Below are 14042 nucleotides of genomic sequence, written 5' to 3' on the forward strand. Positions count from 1 at the left end.
ATATTTAGCAGCTGTTTCCCTCCAGTTATTCTCTTTTTAAAAGCAGCTTTTTCTTGCAACAGTTGTGTGAGACTCTTTGTTTTATAAGCTTACTTAAGAACCCAATGCAGCGTGAAATCGTCCCCAGTGAAGCGAAGCACTTTGCAATTTCTTCGAGATGAATAATATTATCAGTGCAAAGGCAATATGAACACATAAAGATGACAACTTTAATAATATTCATGAGAAAAGAAGTAGTAAAAAATAAATCCACCCTAGAGCTTCCTTTATAAGTGCCGAAAGAGTGAGGGGAACGTTTCTGCTGTCATGGCCCACAAACGCATTTTTATTTCAACTAATTCAAAGTCTGTTGATGGACCCTCTTAATCTACGTGTGTTCTGCTGGAAAACTCTCCATTTTCATTTGTCCAAACTCAATAAACATTTCAACACGCTGCTGTGAGGAGACTGTTTTTAAATATTGAACCCCTGAGTGCTGATAATTGTGTTTGCAGAAAAACAGCGTATGTTGCTTATGACTGAAGTTAATTGTAGTTTATTGTAATGGAATGTTGAATATGGTGATAAAAAAGACCAATAAAACTCAAAGATAAAACCAGAGAGAAGAGATGCAAAGTAAACACTTTACGGAGCCATTAATAGGACTCTACGGAGCCGTTGACAGATATTGGCTTAGTTTTACAGAACGGCACTATTGATGCAACCTTGGTGTCCATTAACTGGTATTTACAGTTGTGTCATTAGCATGCTTAGATCGACAATATTCCAATTAGAGCCTGACTAATACTAGAATTTTGAGGTTGATACCATTTTCAATATCTGAGTCTACAACACTAACATTTTTCAGGATAAGATGTTTCCAAGGTGTGTACTGAGCACAACATTTCACAGATGAAAAACTTGTCACTGCTCTTTTATTCTCTTTGAACGGATATCTGCAAATGTACGCAGAATCTGGAGGCGACAGAACAAGATTTTGGTGTTGGAAGTGTTCAGGTTTCTGTCTGTAGCCCTAATAGCACTGACCAATCATGTTTGAATGGCAGCTAGGTCGATGTGGAGAGGTAGAGGGCATGGGTTGAAATGCAATCTGAACCCATCAGCTTATCGCCTGACAACAACTTAGCTTTATATTCACTTTGCTGTTTAATTGATCTGCGTTCATATGCAGATATCTGTTTATAGAGACTAGTCTACTGGGACCCCAGAGGCTTTATCTTCATCAGACGATAGCCGGTGGGTTCCACGATTGTGCTCTCCATACATCTTTGTGCTTAAATTACACTCCATGCCAACATTTCCTCCTTTGTTGCTTCCTCCAGTTTCTCTCAATTTTGTTTGGAGTTTTTCCTTGAGTGAACTGAGGGAATAAGCACCATATGTTGTACAGATTTCAAAGCCCTCTGAGGCAAACTTGTGATTTTGGGCTATATAAATTAAACTGACTAGACTTGGCTCTGTGGTGGATAAACTATGTCATAGTGACACTGGTTCTAAATGACCTAAAACTTTAAGGGGAACGCCACCTAAATTAAGAATCCCACAGTTATTTCCATGGCCTAGCAAAGGTCAATCTCTCTTAAAGTCAGAAACCTAAGAAGAAAGTCCCAAACTTGTGATGTCATCAAGTATAAAGTCTGGAACTGCTCCATAGAAAATGAATGGGAGCCTGATTTTGTGGACCCACAGAATGTTTGTTCCCTTTTTTATACCCAAATGAGCTTTACTCTACTGTAGTGTTTTCAGTGCTGAAACTGAAAATGTACCCATATACTGAGAACGTTCCCCTGGGTGCTCTCACTGTCATCTATATTGTCTTTCACAATTTATTGTCTGTGGAACAGCTCCAGACTTTAAACCCTATAACAACACAAATCTGAGTTTAAACACTAGTTTTTGGATTTGGGACAGAGTTGTCTAATATTTCTGGACTGCCTTAAGGCCTTTGCACACTGATTCTGATGTGTTTAATTGCTCTATTCGTTGTGAAAATTTGCAGCACATGACAAAATAAAAAGACACATTTCCTCCTTTGCCTCTCCACTGGAGTTACCTATCTGGTTGTCACCACTCCCTCCTTGTCTATCATTTGGCACCGCAGCAGCATGAAGGGGTGGAGCTGTCCTCCCTGTGTGTCTCCACATTCTGTGTGCAGTCCTTTACCTCCTCCTCTATAGCATCATTCACCTGAATATTACTATCTGACCTGCTGAAAGTGAGCTTTCTGAGTCATGACAAGATTCTATGCGCCCCGTTCCTCTGTCTTGTTGCGGCTGTGTCTTGCTGCCACATTTCCTCACTGATTCTTGGTCAAACATCTCTAAAGGCTTCTGACGGATGCAAAAAATACAGAAAATCAAACCTGTTCCGAAATTTTTAATGACAGACTAAAGTTTCAGTGTGAAAACGTGATTGACATAACGTGAATTTGTATTTATTTTTAGACGTGACAATTGCAGACGAAAAAAAATGGACCCAGTGCCTTTAGACCATCGGAATAACATGTATACATGTCAAAAATGGGTGTAATACCCCTTTAAAGTAAAATCTTAGCCGTTGATGTGTTGGTAGGGTTCTAATTTTAAATCAATCATTTTCACATTTGAGAAAATAAACTATCTACTGTCTTCTTTGAGAGTTAGAAGAGAAATTTAAGACCACTCACATGGCTGTGTTCAGTATGTAGCTGAGCTTAGCATAAAGACTGAAAGCAGAGGGAAACAGCTAGCCTGGCTATCTGATATAATTTAAACCCATATTCACTTATGATTATGTTATACAGCCTGAGAGCTTGTCTCCTTGAGCCTCCTGTGTTAAAGTGTTAAACTGCAGCTTCCCTGCCAGTGTCATCAGGAGTGAAGTCGCAGAACTCTTGATTCCCAGCCGACAGGTGCAGAAAGAGACTCTCTTAGACATGACGTTGTGAATCCGCAGACAAAACACTGTGCGGTTAAAGACACCTGCCAAGGGTAAGAATAAGGGATGCTCATGATATGTGTCTATATTTATATAACTACCTCAATTTGAATGTCAAGTTTTCTCTTTCGAGCCTGGCAGGCTGGGAAATCTGCATTTGCAAATGTCTGACTGAATATTGTGATAAAACCCTGGAAGACAACTTGCTCTTAGTTAACTCATCTTTAAAATGCCACCACACGATCTCAAAAATCCACCAAACACAACCTGAAAAGCTTAATAATTACAATGTTGTACGTCCTTGTTTAATCCATACAGGAAGTGAAATGTAAAATCTGTGGTTTTAAAGCAAAACCTGGTGACCTCACTGTGACAACAAGAGTCTGGAGAGTTTCTGCGCCTGGCTGTGGTTCACCAAGAAATAGTTTCATCTGTAAGTCCCCTTAAAACACACATGGCAACAAAATGTCATTGTGTTTGTGGATTAAACAAATGAGACACACAGTGTTAATCAATAAGCGTGTTTTCGGACATCTGAACCAGGCTAGCGGTTTTCAGTTTTATGCTAAGCTAAGGTAATTGTCTCCTTGCTATGGCTACTTGCTTAAAACATGGAGAGTAGCATTAATCGTCTCGGCAAGACACCAAATTTCGAAACAATTCCTTTACTGTGAGGCTGCACAATAACACAAAAGTGTCTACGGAGCAGGATTTTGGAGTTAATTTGGATCTCACTAAAAGCAACACCAGTAAAACCACAGATGCACTGGAGCACTTAAAGTCTGTGTGACAACTGAGCAGGGTAAACCCCCCTGCGACCTGGTGAATTAGTCATGGCCCACAGCCATTAGGCCTAATGTAGAATGTCTGTGCGTAATTACCTCTCTACACCGTAAACTTGTTTACAGCACCAAGATGAGCAGCACAAAATGAGCACCCAGGGCCAGAGGGCGCAGCGAAGAAGGAGGAGGAGGAGGTACCACATGACACACGCTCCCTGTCTCTCTGCACACACAGACACACTCACAGGCAGACGTACGCAAACACACACACACAATCACCAATATCGCCCAGGGCAGCAAAGAACTAGGACAAAATCAAGTCGAAATAAAAATAAAACTGTTGTCTACGGTGTATTAAACAGCACACGGCGCTGCCTGTGTGATGTGAGCAGACAGTTGACGTTGTTTACAGCAGAAACGATGCATCAGTGTGATTCACCCTCAGTGCCTCTCTGCATCATTTCCAAGAAAACGCAAAGATTTACAAAGCTGATGGTGAAAATGGTGTTTTACTAACGGGGAGAAACACACACAACCCCAGTTTATGTTCATGCAGCTCTGTGACCTAATTCTGAGCATTCGGTGTGGCAGAGAGGCAAATGAGAGCGGGAGGGGCAGCAAGCACACGCACGCACACACACACAGCACCCGTGTGTCAACACTCGTCGTATTTCATTACATATTTAAGAGCAGAGATAGGTGGGTGGGCGAGATGGAAAGACAGAGAAAGAGAACGAGTGTGTGTGGGGGGAGTGAGGGATGAGGGGGAGAAAGAGTGATTCTGGGTGGGCGAGAGAGGGAGAAAGATGATGTCCTGCTGTTCTCTCTGCTCTTGATCATTTATACATCACACTGCTCTGTGTGTGTGTGTACTCTGTGTGTTTTTGTATACAACTGCCGATATTCTCAACTGAGACACAACTTCAGTGAGATGTCACTTCAGTATGACGCCCCCATGCATGATCTTACTAATGTGTGTGTGTGTGTGTGTGTGTGTGTGTGTGTGTGTGTGTGTGTGTGTGTGAAAATGAGAGAGAGAATGAGAGAGATAAAGAGAGTGTGTGGGAGAGCGCAGGGATTTGGTGTCGAGTTAGTGTAGAGTTATGCCAAGCTCTACTCACACTGCAGTTGGGATCATACTGTATGCATGTAACCTAATTAGCAGCATGTGCCATAAATCATTATGTTTCATGCATAGTATTCAGTAATTAGCCGTCTCTCTCTCTCTCATTCCACTTACACTGGATGTGCTGAAAGTTTTAAAGGGTCAGTACACCCAATTTAATTTTAAAAAAGTTGTCTAACTGACTTGATTAATTGATTTATCTTTTGAGCTCTTTATCATGCTCAATATGAAATAAAGAAAATGTGGAAATAGATATATATTTTTGGTGAAAACGTGCCGATTTGCAAGGGCTAATCAATCAATCAATCAATCAATCAATCAATCAATCACTAACGTTGACCATAAGTTACCTGCAGTTAATAGCCACTCATTCACCCTGTCACCAATAATGGTGCTCACAGGCATATTCAATTAACGTTAATATCTTTATCACCCTATATTTGTCAGATAACTCACTTGAAGTCTGAGTAAAATGGCAGTAGTAGCTTTTATTTATTGCATATTCATATAGTATACTGAATAGCTGTACTGGTTTATGATCAATAATATATAACAGGAGGACGCCCAGACCCTCCGGCAGGTTTGGTCCCCCAACTGTTGACTCCATGACTACAGGCGTGCTGTTTCATTAAAACTACTTTCTGTCAATAGTCCCTTTAAAGTAGCTGTATACCACATTCAGATCATATCTATGGTTCAGAATCTGAGATGGGATTGTCTGATCATGGCTCTCAACATGGTGGCTGACCTGGTGGCTAGCAGCTAACTGTGCTAGCAGCTAATTGTGCTAACAGCGCAACTAGCACTAACAATGTCAACAGTGCTGACATAGCTAATGGTGTAATCATGGTGATGATGATGTCTGGACGGCATTCTCAGCTGTAACTGCTGTATAAGCACAGTGCAGAGTGGTGGTGATGGCTAGCTAGTGGATACACACACAAGGACTCACAAGCACGCATGGCCGGACTGTTTACCACAGTAAAGAACAGAGAAGCTCGGATTACAACACACACAGAGGGACTGTGACTTCATTCTCAAGATGCCATTACTCCACTATATCTTTACATAGCAAATAGTTATGTGCTGCTGTATCCGTGTGTCACAGACTGGCTAGGTGATTGTGACAAGGAGAGAGTCCACACAAAAGATTCACCCAAAACATAACTTTTTCAACAAAGATGAACTCAAATGAACAGTGCAGTGTGCACATCAACAAAGCCAGTAATGAAAGCCATGTATGGATATGTGTTGAGTGAGCTGTGGAGCAACACCAAAAGGCAGTGATGCAGGGTGGATGTCTGCTGTGGCAGGGGAGAGAGCGAGTTAACACACGGGGCAGCTTTTATAGACTGTCTCAAACTTGACAACATAAACAGTCTAAATTGGTCCCTTTGTATTTCCTGTTGGAGTGTTTGTTAATGCAGTAGCCGACAAGGAACTTTTATAGTTTCCTTGATAATTGACAAGAAGTAAACAGGGACCAAAGCTGTTACCCCTGTGACAAAACAGCAATGAAACGGTCTGTAGCCTGGAAGGCCCAGGTGAGCTTAATCAAGCTAACGACCCTCCCAAGTCAGCCAACTGCCTGATGAGGTTGGCCGAGAACACCCTCCAAGACAGCAGGAGGGGTGTCACAAAGCCTCTGAATGTCATACACAGGACCTTTACAAACAGTTAAATGTGTTTTCTGTTTGTTGTCCAGAGAAACAGTATGAGGGCGACTCTGGGAGACCCACAAACATAATTCCAGTCATCTACTTTGTACTGGGGTGGTGGCAGAAATCTCAAAACCTGAGCAGGTAAGGCCAAAACTGTCCGTATCACAGCAGGTAAACAAATTTATTTAATCATTTGTTTGTGATTTTGGTAAACTAGCCCTTTAAATGGAAACATACTGTACCCTTTGAGCATGTGATCCAACAACAACTGATGAATCAAACACATGTTACTGTCAATTTGCAGGGTGGAGCTTTCCATATAATTGGCATAATGCTACAGTGAAACAAGGGTATCAACAGAGAGGCCAGGTGTAGCTACATATCGGTATTTTGCAAGTCAGGTTTCACTTTCACTTCAACTTGTCATAGCAGCCACTCTGGAACAAGGTTTAGCTAACATCAGCAACAGCAACACTATTTGCTGTTTGATAACGTAATTAAAACTAAGGTTATCTATTACTTTTTACAAGCAGATGTTTGTGTGTTTGATGAGCAGGGTTGAAGGTGAGCAGTCACGCTGGAGCTGCAGGCAAGCAGCTAAACACAGAGATGGGTTTTAAGGGGTTTAAAAGATTTGGTTGTTCTCATGCACTGTTCCTATGTTTTCCTACAAAAAGTAGTGCACCAAAATTCATACATATCCCACGTAACCATGAGCCAGCAATTCGTGCATGACCAACATATTTTGGAAGGCTGTGATCTTGTGACCAATGCGTTGATGGGAGTAAAGAAGGTAGCGGCCCCCATAAGGAGGCAAGTTGGGGCGGTTGATGGGTCACAAAACACAGGACTTTACTCAGGACTTTCTGTAGGAGACAAGTGTTCAATACTGTGTGTTCTTTGAGTAAACTTTGACTCATTTTAAGGTACACTGTCATCTTGTTGCGGCCTCACAGCAAGAGGGTTCCTGGTTCAAACCCAGGGTGAGGGAGCCCTTCTATGTGGAGTTTGCATGGTCTCCCCATGTCAGCGTAGGTTTCCTCTGGGTACTCCGGCTTCATCCCACAGTCCAAAGACATGCAGGCTAGGTCAACTGGTGACTCTAAACTGCCATGTCAGCATGAATGGTTGTCTGTCTCTATGTGTCAGCCCTGTGACAGTTTGGCGACCTGTCCAGGGTGTACCCCACCTCTCGCCCCAATGTCAGCTGGGATAGGCTCCAGCCCTCCTCTGACCCCTAACAGGATAAGTTGTTATGGACAATGAAAGAATGGATGACCACAGTAACTTAACGTTGATTACATTACTGTACATTAACCACATAATGTAGTTTGTGGGGCGCTAATTCACAGGATATCATATGAACCATTGGATGTGGATATGTTGAATAAATGGCAGGAGAGAACATTTAAATGTTTTTGTTTGGGATCATCTCAAGGTCCAGCTAGTAGCTATTCTAGAACATTGTCATACCACGTGATCTTCATCAACTGAACAGTTTGACCAGTTTTCAAGGAAACACCTATGTTCATGTTTAAATTAAATGTTTTACTTCAGAAAAAAAAAAAAAAAAAAGCCTGCAGGTTTAAATTACGCTGATCAGTGCATAAACTAATAATTAGACTTGCTAAAATCCTTCCAAACAAACAAACTAAACAAACATGTTCCCGACATAGCTTCCAATCAGCAGGTTTATCACATTTGAATAAAAGGAGTTGGTGTTGGCCATACAGAGTCAAGTATTGGGACTCTGTTTTAAATTAATTTACTAGTTAAAGTTTTAAGCCGCATATATTTGCAAATAATTGCTTTGTGAGTGCTGTGATCCCGAGCTGCAGAAAGATTTTGAAGTGATAAATGCATACTTCTAAATGCACTCTGTCAAAATAAATCATTTGAATAAATTGAGATATTGATTCTGAAATAACTAAGGGGAGATTAATTTACCACCTCATACATTTATTCTGCGAGGCTGAGCAGCTGCCCCACTGAAAACATAATCAAAAACCCACATCAAGCACTTCCAAACATGTTGGGTATTCAAATATATTCAGTTTAAACAGTCTGAGGCCACTTGTGCCGTCTGCAGTCTGAATAGATGGGCGGGCTACAGGCAGACACCGACTACGCCGGCGTCCTGCTGTGCTTGGCCCTGTATGATCAGCGAACATCAGCATCACATCACATCGCTGCCCGCCAAGGCCCGGGACCAGGGAGGGTTTTATCGGGAGGAGATTTATTGGCTGGTGGGGCAAAGGGAGGGGATCTATAGGAGGAACAGGAAAAGTAATCCGTCAGGAAGACAGGGATTACAGCAGGTGTGCCTAACAATGCTAATGTAAGAGAGAAGGAAGGAGAGGGATGGTGAGAGTGTGAATGCAATAAAGAAGAAATGTTAGTGTTTGTAAGGTTTTAATATACCTGAGTGTCTTTGTAATTCTGTGTGTGTGTGTGTGTGTGTGTGTGTGTGTGTGTGTGTGTGTGTGTGTGTGTGTGTGTGTGTGACATATGACTCTGTGCTGGAGAGTGAGTAAGGACACAGCTCCCACCATAATGACCCTTTCGAGAATGAGGGTTTCTGGGAGGCTGAGTGGACATACCCTGACATGACGTGTGTGTGTGTGCGTGTGTGTGTGTGTGTGTGTGCGCGTAGAAGTGGGAGTGATGGATTGTGGGTAGATGGAAGGAGCTGACGCGGAGGAGCGATGACTTGCAGGGAAAGAGAGAGGTCTGTGCGGGGCTCAAATCGGAGCAGCAGTGGGCAGGAAAGGCCATCAATCACTGTGGCGCCTATCGAGTGATTCTAGGTGTTCGGGCTCCGTCCCTGGGGGCCGTCAGAGGGGGCCTTGCATGTTAATTAAGGTTACAGGGGCCTCGACATCAGCAGATAAGCTGTGGTTCAAGCGGGACGTCACAAGTGGCAGAGCGAGTGCTACAACCCAAACATGCACATACAAAACTCTTCATTGACATAAATGGAGGTGATTGCTGGAGTGTGTTCAGCAGTAAAATATTCATGATACTGGAGGCTTGCGTGTCTCTTCTTTCCTATTTTATTCTCCTCTATCCTTTCCTCTTATCTTCTTTATCTCTCCTCTCCGTTTTTCTTCTTTCCTCCTTTCTCTTCTTTCTTTTCTTCTTTCCTGTCCGCTCTTCTTTTGTCTTCTCTCCTCTTCTGTCCTCTCTTCTCTTGTCTGTTGTCTCCTGTCTCATCTACTGTCCTTTCATCTTTTTTCTCCTCACCTCCCTTCTCTCTCCTTTCTTTTCTTCTCTCCTCCTCTCTCTTGCCCTCTCCTTTTCTTTCTTTTTTCTTCTCTCCTCTCCTCTCCTATTTTTTCTCTGCTTGCCTTCTTTCTTTTCTTTTCTTGTCTCCTCTCCTGACCTCTCTTCTCTCTACTTGTCTCCTTTCCTCTCCTCTCCCTCTCCTCTTCCTTTCCTCTCATCTCCTTTTCCTTTCCTCTCCCTTTCCTCTCCTCCCCCTTTCCTTTCCCTTCCATTCATATCCCTTTCCTTTCCTCTCCCATTCCTTTCCTTCCCTCCTTCCTTTCCTTTCCTTTCCTTTCCTCTCCACTCCACTCCCNTTTCCTCTCCACTTCCTCTCCTTTCCTCTCCTCTCCTCGCCTCTCCCTTTCCTTTCCTTTCCTTTCCTTTCCTTTCCTTTCCTTTCCTTTCCTTTCCTTTCCTTTCCTTTCCTCTCATTTTCCTTTCCTCTCCTCTCCCTTTTCTTTCCCCTTTCCTTTCCTCTCTACTGCCACAGCTGTCCGCAGAAGGTCAGCAGTGTGGGGAAATAAGTGAGGGCTGAAGGGAATAAGCAAGCGCTGCTGCCCACTTATGAATATGAATGAAATGTGGAATCAGTGTGCGTTCATGTCACTTTGTGTTTGTTATTGTGTGCGTGTGTGCACTCACACATCTGCTCATGAGCCATTAGCAAAGAGAGGTGATGATAGTTCCCTTTAATAGCAGGAGGAAACCTGCACAGACATCAGGGCTACACAGAAACACTATTAAAGGCGTACATCACAGTGGCACACGTCCTCAGCTTTAAAACACTAAAGTCTCAGTCCTAATAAGTGTCACACAGCAAGGACAAGAAAACAAGCAGGACCTGCCGCCCTAATGTCGTAAATCATTTCACTCCGGCTTTTTGTTCTTCGCTTAGTGTTCCCCTGCTCATCCCTCATCCTCCTCTCTCCTCCTCCTCTGCTTGTTATGGGAGATACTCAAGGAGAGAGAGGGAGGGAAACTCCACATATGCATACAGTGAAGGCATTCATCATGCACACACACACACACACACACACACACAAACACACACACCTAGGTATGTATCCTCCTCACTTAAACAAATTCAGAATGCAAAGATGTATGTCAAAAATAGTTTTGTCTCTGCAGAACACACACACATAAACCAAGTGCAATATCAAAAAGCTCCAAACAGCCGTGACACACACACACTTTGAAAAATCCCCGCAGCACATCCAGACTCTTTAATCCTGTCTTTCTCAATCCCCTCTTTGCTTACTTCATCTCTCTCCCTCTCTCTCTCTCTTCTTTTCTTTCTTTCACTCTCATGCTCTCTCTCTCCCATCCGGCTCCCTGAACGTCTCGCTCATGTCTCAGCGACTCCGGCTGCAAACCTGCCGCTGCCAGGCTGCATCCCTACACCTGACAGCTAGCCAGCCAGGGAGCAAGGGACCCAGGGAGAGAGGGAGGGAGGGAAAGACAAAGTACACAGCTTGAAGTCAAACACACAGCAGGAGGCTGAGAAGTGAATGAGTGAAAAAATAAAAAGGAGAGCTAATGAATAAAAGTACGGCTGAGAGCTTGTGTCCTCTACACACACAGAGCAGTTGGAAACCAGCAGAGGAGAGAGACAGGGGGTGATGTTGGGATAGAAGGAGAGGCAGTAATGGATAACTGTAAGCAGAGGGATGGATGGATGTATGGGCTGGAGGAGTAAATGAATAAGAGATAGGGGTACTCACACAAGCAGACATGCTCGCCCCGTTACAGACGACTACTTCCTTGCCTCGTTAGCTCCAACACCACGTTGACATTGCTACAGCCCCGTTGCCGCGGTACCCCGGGGTAAATCTCTTCCCGTCTGCCTCCTCTCTCCTTCTTCTTCTTTTTTTTTAATCCTCTGGGGCTCCTTTTCCCCTTCTCCTCTCCCACTTTCCTTCCCCTCCCCCTGCTGCTTCTCCCTCTCCTCCTCCTTCTCCTCTTCCCTCTGCTACACCTTTCCTCTCCCTATCTTCCTCCACAGTCGGCTTCCTTGGCTGTGCTCGCCCCGGTCCGAAGAGCCTCCTGCAAAGTCCTGCTGTGTCCTGCTCAGTGCAAGCAGGGAAGCATGCGCTGCCTCTTCCTCCCTCACTGGCTCTCCATCGCTCTGTTTATGCCCCACTCGCTCTCAAAAGCACAGCCACTCTTTTTTTTTTTCTTCTCCCCTCCGCACTCCCTGTTCGTCTAGAGTATCTTCTCCTCTTCCTCACTTTGCTGCTATCTTTGTCTCTCCCTCTCTCGTTTTACTGAAACTGGAAAAAAAAAAAAAAGAAAGAGGAAGGCTTACACCCCGCTAAAGTGCAACGACCGGACAAACAAAGAGAGGCAGAGAGAAGAAGAGGCAAAGCTGTGCAGCCAATGGCACAAGAGGGAGGCAGAAAGAGCGCTGGAGACAAAGAGTGGAAATAGCGCAAGAGCGTTACAGACAGAAAGAGGGGAAGGAGAAGAAGGGGGGAAAACACACAGACACACCCGCTCATTCACCATCACACACATGCAAACAGAGTGCTCCAGATATAGACCTATGACTTCATCAATTCAAGCCCATGTGCAGTCACACACACACACACACACATGCACGCATGTGTTCACGCACACAGAGTTGGACTTGCTGAGTGCTCCAAATATAGCCTCATGACTTCATGGAGGAGCGAACCCCCCCTTATCCCGCCCCGCTTAAGAGACAGAGGGACTCATTTATATTGAATCAAGCTGAAGGAGAGACAGACAGAGAGACAGAGAGAACATTCAGGACAAGGCTGGGAATATTCCTCAGACAGATGGATAGAGAAAGAGACAGGAGACAGAGGGAGAGATGAATAGAGAGAGCAAATGCAGCTTTACTTTGAGGCACCCTCCATGCATTCTCTGTCTCTCTTTCATCGCTACCCTTTCTTTAGCTTATTGTTCAAAGTCTGCACTCCACTTCTTTTCACATTTTTACTTTCTTGACTTTTCACTTTCTTCACATAACTCAGGGATGTCTTTTTCTTTTTTTCTGTCCATCACCTCTCCAGCTTCAGTCTAACAACCAGTCTGATTGTAACACAGGCACAGCGGTCTGGTAGATCACAGTATGTGTCTACAGTGGCAGGCTGCTTCCCAGAATTGGATCCTCAGGCATGCCATTAGGCCCATAGGCTATCTCCTTCTGGATTTCAAACCGGACCAACACAGCAGCTCATTAACTTTCTCTTATATCATTAAAACATCTCAGTGAACACTTGAGGCGAGACTTGAACCATACAATTCCTGAATCTGTCTTAATTTTAGATCAACAAAGTTTAGTTTTAAAGTCTTTCATGAGTTTTTAGAGGCAGTGAGTCACACTGGACGCTGCTGATTTGCATATAGTAGCCTTGATTCAACTCAATGTAAATGAAAAATGGACAGCCTGTCTCTCGAAAGGCAATGCAGCGCTACCACAATGCATTGCACGGTTGCTTACATAGAAAATATATATATTGTCGGCAGTGACAGATCTTGTGGACATGTACGTGTTTCAAAAAACAGTCATACACGTCTAAGTATGTGGACAATCAAACTACACACCCATACGTGATCGTTGAACATCTCACTCCAAAACCATGTGCATTACTTTGTTGCTTTAACATCCTCCATTACACAGACCTTTTAATAAGATTTATGCACTTGGCTGCAGGCCTTTGCTCCCCTTCAGAGGTGTGAAGTCAGTGTTCCACTTCATCCCCAAAGGTGCTGGATGGAGCTGAGGTCAAGGCTCTTTCGAGACCAGTCAAGTTCATCCACGCCAGATTTATCTTTTTATATTATACGTGTTTTGTGTGTGTGTGTGTTTGTTTTAAAGAAAAAGAAGAACACAAAGAAGAACCAAGGTGACACCACCACCTCACCAACACTGCTGAAGCCTGCTATCACAGCACCAGCCCTGAGCAGACTCACTAAGTGACCAGGAAATAAATACAAATAAATCAATCGTGACTTTGCTATACATACAAGAGCCCACTCAACATGCTTACATATTAAAAAATATGGAGAGAAATGATCATAGTAGTAAACTAAACTGTGAGCCTTTCACATTTCTTTCACTGACATACGATGAGCCCTGTGGCTATGAGCTAAACCCACCTACACATCAGGGAGCAGACAGATTATACCACTAACACAATGACTGCCTCCTGAAGTGGGTCACTTCACACACACAAGCCACAGTTAGTATCTGTTCAGTTTTCTCCTTTGATAAAGCACAAAAAAATAATTTGAGATGAACTAAAAGTTTGGATCTGCCTGCCA

At 43.6% G+C, this 14042-nt stretch overlaps 1 protein-coding gene across 4 annotated transcripts in view; it reads right to left on the reverse strand.

Moving 5' to 3' along the window:
- LOC126389266 (amyloid beta precursor protein binding family B member 2-like) overlaps positions 1-14042 on the reverse strand; it is a 58032-nt gene that overhangs the window by 24128 nt on the left and 19862 nt on the right. The window contains exon 1 of one of the 4 annotated variants that reach the window (XM_050042845.1): positions 11474-12199. The exons of the other annotated variants lie outside the window; for them this stretch is intronic. The gene's annotated coding sequence lies outside the window, so the exon portion shown is untranslated. Of the gene's footprint in view, positions 1-11473; positions 12200-14042 lie in introns of those variants that run through there. 4 annotated transcript variants of the gene reach the window in all.

This window comes from Epinephelus moara, chromosome 4, assembly GCF_006386435.1.
Source record: "Epinephelus moara isolate mb chromosome 4, YSFRI_EMoa_1.0, whole genome shotgun sequence".
NCBI classification, from domain to species: Eukaryota; Metazoa; Chordata; class Actinopteri; order Perciformes; family Serranidae; genus Epinephelus; species Epinephelus moara.